Source organism: Platichthys flesus, chromosome 7 (assembly GCF_949316205.1).
Source record: "Platichthys flesus chromosome 7, fPlaFle2.1, whole genome shotgun sequence".
Lineage (NCBI taxonomy): Eukaryota > Metazoa > Chordata > Actinopteri > Pleuronectiformes > Pleuronectidae > Platichthys > Platichthys flesus.
This window is the reverse complement of record NC_084951.1, coordinates 15,343,686-15,351,349: the sequence shown is the minus strand read 5'-3', so window position 1 is coordinate 15,351,349 and position 7,664 is coordinate 15,343,686.

The window sequence follows — 7,664 nt, the reverse complement described above, 5'->3', positions numbered from 1 at the left end:
ACCTGTGGCTACTTATTTCCATTAGGCACGTCACGTTTGCCTCATTCTCTTTTGAAGTATAACCTCCACTGGTTTCTCTCTCAGTCCAATGCAGCGTTCCGGCCAACCTTAGATTTACACTGCCTGCCACATGAGGCTGGTTTGCAGGTTTATGTCATTATAAATCACAGTGGTGGAATAACCAGGAGCAATCCCCTGAGCACAAACCCCTCTCTTAGAAGAGCTCAGACATCACTTATGGTGTTTCGAGAGTTACTAAATGAAATTACATGCGGGGGGACATATCGTGACGTGACAGTACATGATGGACAGGCCTAGGTCTCAGTGTGGGGGAAGCCTGGGTGTTTCCCTGCAGTGGAAACCCACTCAGCGACACGTGGACGCAAGCACACAGATTCGATCGATCAAGCCAGGACTAGGAACAACACTGACATGTAAACACACCACAAGAGGCTCCCCTTTTCTCCCTCTCTCTCCCCACACAGGGACTAATTCACCCTTCTTATCCCCCCCCCCCCCCCCACTCTCCCTCTTCCTCGCTCCCTCTCTCTTCCTGACTCGCACGCCGCTCTCTGCTGCCCCTGACACTGCACTCATTCAACCGCCATCTACCTTTTTTCCACCTCCACAGATAAATAAACACCATCACCGTAATCATCATTAGCACCTTGACGTCAGTGTGTACGGGGAATTGTGCGTGATAAGTGCGTACGTATGTAGAAAGCATGCACACCTTGGATTGGAGCTTTTCCCCAGTGAAGCTCTGGTTTCTTGACACGACCTAAACAAAGGGTCATTTTGATAGAAAACCAAGCACCTTTGGGGTACCATGAATGTGTGTTTTGTGAGTGTGTGTGTGTGTTCACATGTGGGCCACGTGCCATCCTCCACCTCCAGTCCTCATGCGCTGAAACATGCACACATGATTTCCAACCTGGCTTTACTCCGCCAGGATACTGTTTATGTTGCGTCCGTTCACCATAACACTCGGTTCGGAAGGTTTGTTTTTCTCCTCAGGCTTTTCTCTTTGTCTGACTCCTTGTGCTCACTTAGTGAAATTGATACGCCGCCATTGTCTGTGTGTTTTCTTTTCTCCTTTCTTTCCAGCCGAAGCATCTTTCCCTTCCAGTTTTTGACACGCTGTCTCACTCTGTCCATCTTTTGGGGTTTACGGAGGGAAGGCTCCGGTGCTCAGGGGAGATTTGTATAAACAAATAGCTGCAGCTCGTGAATCCACCTCTCTGTCATCCTTCTCTTGACTCACGGCTGTTGGTGAATGCTGAACACCTGCACTGCATCCAGATGTGAAGGTACAAATGGCCAGACTACCTGCTATAGGCGACCTCACAGCAGCACTGAGCTAATCTCCTCCCTGTTACCCCCTTCTCCTGTGTATACACCCTCCCTTTCACCTCCAAGTATCAATCAAGTGGAAAGCACACAGCCGACTACACATGGCAGCTTAATTATATTTTGCCTCGAGCACCAGAAACCAACTATTACTCCTTTGCTGGGATAGCACCTGACCCTGACCTGTTTGTTGTGTGTTTGTGGTAATTCGATTAAAGATGGATTTATTTGGGACTGTGCACCTCGTGAAACCCGATATCAATATAACTTCAAGCTTGATTTTGATGCAGGCCACCGCCGCAGAACAAACCCCGTAACATTAGGCTGTAATGAAACAATGTATACATAACATACATGTAAAAACAGACACAAAGGCAAGAGGGGGTCGACAGACATGCCAGTGGCTCCGCTGAGGCTGATGGAAACCTCTTCAGTTTGGCAGGTAGGTTATTTGGTCGTGGGTGATGTGATATTTGACCTGATGACGGCCCAGGATAAGAAATGAAAGGATGTTCCGTGATGTTACAACTCATCCTGAGGGGCACGGGAATGTCATGACCATCCATCAAATGGTACTCAAGACATCTCAGCAGTAAGTAAAAAAAAAGTTTAAAGAAATGTCATGATACATCATCTGAGGACTATAAATGTATCTGTATATGTTTATTCATATGCATATGTACATGTATGCGAAGGATGTATAAGATAGAATAGAAAATTCAACAGAGCGAAACACACACAAGACAGCTCCACTTTGCTCTTCCATTAACACAGTAATGCAGTAATAACTAGAATAGCATTCAGACGGTAGAGATGTTTGTGGTTCGATTCCTGGCTCCTCCAGTTTGCATTCCAAAGTGTCCTGAGGTAAGACACTTTACCCCAAATTGCCTCTCTGCAGTTTGGTGTGGGCTAGAAAAAGTGCTGGGTATAAAAGCACTGTATGACTGTGTGCATGAGAGGACAAATGATAGTTGTTCTGTGAAGTGCTTTGAGTGGTCAATAACCATTTGCCATTACCTTTTACCGCACATTCAAATCTACAAGATCTATACCCCATAGGACAGACTCAGAGATATCAGACACTTACATATGCTTATTTTTTAATCAAGATGAGTCAATTGTTATCTCACAAAGCTAAAGAAAGTCAAAAAATGAATCCTGAGTAACCCCCCCCGTGACCGATTTCATGCCAACATTTTATGGGTTCCCTCTCAGCCCATCCCTCCAATAAGTTTCGTGGAAATCTGTTCAGCGGCTTTTGACAAACAACCAAAGGGGAGAAATCACAATCTTCTCAGCGACAGCAACAATGTCAACAGGACCTTGATGATCACAGAAAAAGAAAAGTCATCGTTCAATGGACGAGCCAGTCGAGACAGCGTACCAGCAGCTGACCGAGCCCCTGAAGAGGAATGTGAACCAATGTGTTCGTTCATTTAAACACATTCAGAGAAACAGATCCACCATAAAGACGAAATACGTGGTCACGGTTCTACATCCTCTGTGGGATACACACACACACACACACACACACTCTGCAGGTTACGAGCCCAGTTGCCGTAGGAGTTGTTGGCTGACTTTGAGAAAGTGGAAGAAGTGCAAAAGGGCAAAAATTTGTCAGCGCTGCCAGTTTATCCCAGAGACCCCGAAGAGCACAGAGTACTATTCACCACATCTGCATCTCCATCTGCATGCTCACTACTCACACTCACACTATTCTAAACAAACTTCCAGGAAAACATGCGCCATGCTGCTCACTCGTGTACACACTCTGTGTACACACACACACACGACCACACTGCCTCCCACATCCATCAGGTTGTGTGCGTACGGTTTGTTGTTTCTGGACGACCAAGGCACCACAGGCACAATGTTCCTGATCCGTGCACTTTACTCCGTCGTGATGTCACTGGCGTCAATCAGATCTTGTTTTCTCTCTCACCGAAAACTGACAGAGGCGCCGCCCCCTCCAAAATGTACCTTTGCCCCCTTTCCTCCGCTTCCTCCTACAATCCCTCTAATTCCTTCTCCTCATGGTGTCTGTTTTTTCTTTCTCCAGGATGTAGATACAGTATTTTCATTCCACTGCAGCACATTTATCTTTTATGCTTGAATTACAGCCTACCCTGTTTTTCCTGTTCTCAAAAAGTTTGTTTACTACCGAGGAGATGCAGGATCATTCAGTGCGTGTGTGCTGAGGAGAGGAGGCAGGAACACACTCAGGCGGAGAGTTTTGAAAGTTAGTTTTTGCTTCAGCCTCCCCTGATAGATGGTTCAAATGGCACATCCCCGAACACAACTCTCTTTAGTGGATCAAAACTAAACATCTTCAAAGCAACTTCATGTTAACGTTACAAACCGGGAAAACCCTCAAATGTTTAACTGGATTGACATTCGCTGATTTTCTCTCTTTTTTCTCTTAGTTGTTTATGCCTCCCCTCTTATCTGTACCTTTGCAGTGTTTGCCGTGGACACACAGAATACACCAGCCACCTGTCAGAGCCCCTTTAAAGCAGTCAGGGCGCTCTGATGGATGAGCAGAAAAAAAAAGGGAAATAAAATCAGTGAGGGGCCACAAAGAGAAGAAGAAACAGATCAGTCTTCTTTCCCCCTTGTTTTTTTACAGCTACTCAGCAGCTTTAATATATTTGACTGTTTATTGCACCTGCCTTAAGAAAATATATATCCTACACCAAAGTTTTCCTATGACGATTTCTTACGGTATTTCATTATGAGTCTGTGAGGGATGAGGGTCTTTGCCGTGGATGATTGTGCAGGAATGTTTTGAAACTGAAAACTGAAAAGACACAAATGGAATCACGAAGGAAAACACCACGGCATGTGATGCTCTCATCGATCTTTGTCTCTGAAATGGTTCGAATATTTTGAAGGCGATCGATTTCGGCGGCCGACATGTGCAGAGCAAAAAAAAAAGAACAGCATCAGACATACAGCCTGGGTAGCAGGTATTCGTAGCAAGTAATCCATTCAAAATGCTTGGATCCCTCCAATCCCCAGGCCTGCTGTCTGGCTCCGAAATCACACGTGCATACTTTTGTTCTGTCTGTGTTTTTCATGGTGTAACTGCTCCTGCATGCCCATAAAAATATGCAGTTGGCTGTAGCTGGCCACAGGTCGGGATCACGTTCATGCAGCGCTGCTCTGTGTAACTTTTATCCTCTTTTCAACCACCTGAAAACCTCATGTGATCCATCTGTGTGCGTGAAGGCCGCTGGATCCGATTTGTCTTTGCGAGCTTCCATTAACATCCAACTTGGCAGCGGGAATCACACGTCTGCCATTCAGCTTATTCATCTCCGTCCTCCTCAGCTATTAGAATGACAGAGCACTCACAGATAATAGGCTGTGTTCCTCCATGAAAAGTGGCCGCGGCTATCGCACTGTGACCATATGCAGAGATTGCCAGGATATGATGGATTAACTCACTCGCTCCACGCTTAACGCTTTGCAAATTCGTAAACAGATTACGTTACGGACAATCTGTCTTTTGAAGCTAGCGAAAAGGTAAACAACACACATACTCATGAGGCCTGCGCTCTCGAGCGGCCGGGACTTTTTGTTTACAGGGATCATCTAGTCGCTGAAAGGCCACAATCTAGATCATAAGCACAGCTCTGCGTCCTGCCAAAGTGCTCCATTAATAAACATATCTGCACTGCCCCACATTCATCAACACCTGTAGTAAGCTACATTTTGAAACATTTGATCAGCTCTCATAGTTTAGTCTAGCCAGCGCTGCACTTTTACTTTGAAAGGGAGGAAAAACACAAGAACTTTAAAAGGCAATGTTGACATTCAAAATTCAATAGAGCACACATTTTCAGGCAGTGCTCCTTCAAATGAAGGAAGCGAATTGAACTATGTTTGTGATTCTCACAACATTAAAAAATTAATTGAATAGGTAATTAATGGTGTCACAGCGCAGTGCAACAGCTCTCTGTTAACGAACAATGAAAACTGTTCCCATTAGCAGCCAGTGTGACAACAAACTGCTTCTGGAGAGAAATAAATTCCACTTTCATCGTAGTGGAGTGGAGGCAGAGAAGAAAGGCATATATCGCACGTGAAACTTTCATGAATGAAACTAAAAAGGCAAGCTACTGCACCGCTCAAGGGAGGGGAGGAAATGTACGTGTTAAAAGTAATTTGGGTTCAAACTAAGCACTTATCTCCTGCGGTACATATACTTTCATCCAATTAAAGAATATTTCATCGCTGTGGCTTCGTGTTAATATTACCTTTACGCCCCAAATCAAGTGGAACGTGTATTTTTCACAGTCAGTGATGGGTTTGCAAACGTGAGTCATGCCTGTAGCCGCTCATGGAAAACCTCTCTGAGAATTATGACAGTAATGGGGCCTTTGATAGAAATAAAACAGCACTTTATTGGCAAAGTAATCTCCAACTGTATCTTTTGCTGGTTATTAAGAATTCACTCAAAGTTGAAATCCCACATTCTTCCTCTGTCTGTTATTCACAGTTCGACTGAGAGTTAATGTTTCTCTCAGATGTTCCTTAACTTCTGTTTGCCAGTTTTGTCCGACCAGGTGTTGTTCTGCGCTCGCTGCGTTTTCAGCCCGAGGTTTGACCCAGTTCAGGTTGTCCAGCAGGAAGACATATGGCTCTGTCGGACTTTCTGTTCCTTTTGAGTGAAACTCAGTTAAGCCTCGTCCATGCCCTTCGAGGTCGATGGTAGCCATGTTTACCGACATGAAAAGTGAGCTTGATTGAGTTACCGCTTTTGGATTCAGTGCGAAGTATTCCAGGACACTCTCCATCTTTCTCTTCTCCAGGCAGAGGAGTGCAGCGCTTTGTTGTTGTTTTTTTAATCGCCGGTGCCACAGTTCCACGAGACATACATCTGTGAGGAGAGTCTCTGAAAGGTCTTTGCAGACGAGACTCTCCCTCTCAAAGCAAAACAGCTGTCAGTTTTATTTCTGGCACAATACGAGGAGCTAGAAATAAGCCACAACATGTGGGAGAATGTCCGGCAAGAAAGCTCATGGGAAAAGTAAGGTTGTCATACATTGAGATATTTTAAGTCTCTGCATTCCAGGCCTTGGTGCCACTCTGTGACTCAACATGACACGCAAGATATTATCTACCTGATCAAACCCTGAAAATGGTTTGTTTTGTTCCATAACCTCAAGACCTAAGGTCATTTTATAATTCCTGCCATTTCTCTCAGTTGCACCTGCAGCCTCCCTTCCCTCTTCTCTTGCACATCAGTTGTCTGACCTAAGCTGTTAAACGAACAAAGTGGATTAATTTTGCTGCTTCACTGCTTCGTGTGACAAAATGTCCTCCAGGACCGGAGGAGTCAGGATAATCACATTAGAGTGATTCTCAGGGAGCTTAGGGCCCCACCTCCTCAGCTGCGGGACCAAACGGTTCCACTGATCTGATGAGAACCTGGCGCCGCGGGAGGTGTCGGCCAGGTTCGCTGACATCATGGGACAACTCCGACTGCACCAGGGATCAATGGCTTTGGGCTAGACAAACAGAGAGTGGCCCATGGGTGCAGCACGCTTTCAGTGTTTGTGTGTGTCGGTGCTGCAGGGGTGGGGGGGCACTGCATGTACATGTAATGTACTTAAAATGTACTTAGAATGTAGAACTACAGCTTCCTTGTTGGCTGCAGCCTGTAGGGAAAAAAATAAGAGGCTGCTGCAATTTACTTTTGGGTATATCATCACTATGTATTTGCGTGTTTGGCAGGATTTTTGTCAGCGTGTCTTCGGAGTGTGTGCATGTATTTATGAATTCACTCACTGTGTTTGCACCTGGGAGTGTTTGCGTGCATGCCATCTGTATTTTCTTACCGTCACGTGTGTGAGAGTCTTGACGTGAAACCCAGAAGACAGCATGTGTGTCTTTTTTCTTTCTTTCTTACACTAACCTCTGCTCTGTGTGTAGCCAAGGGCGTGACCTGCAGTCGTCCTGCTGACTCAGCCAATCGGCATTCCTGGATAGGTGGAAGTGCAGCAGCCCTTGTTCGTTGCTAACAAAGGAGATGCAAGGAGGAGAGAGCAAAACAGAAGAAAGCTGTGAATAAAAACACGAGTTGTGTGTATCGATGACTTACACACGGCATAATCATTACAGGGAGGGGATGTGCTTCTCTGTTTCTCTCTCTCTCTCTCAAACACACACACAAACACACGCAAAGGCACACAAACATGCATAAACTTCAAAACAAGTTTCCACATACATATGGACATGCACACTCACTCTACATAATACTTTCTCTTTACCTATCTGTTTATCTCTCTCTCTCTCTCTCACTCTCT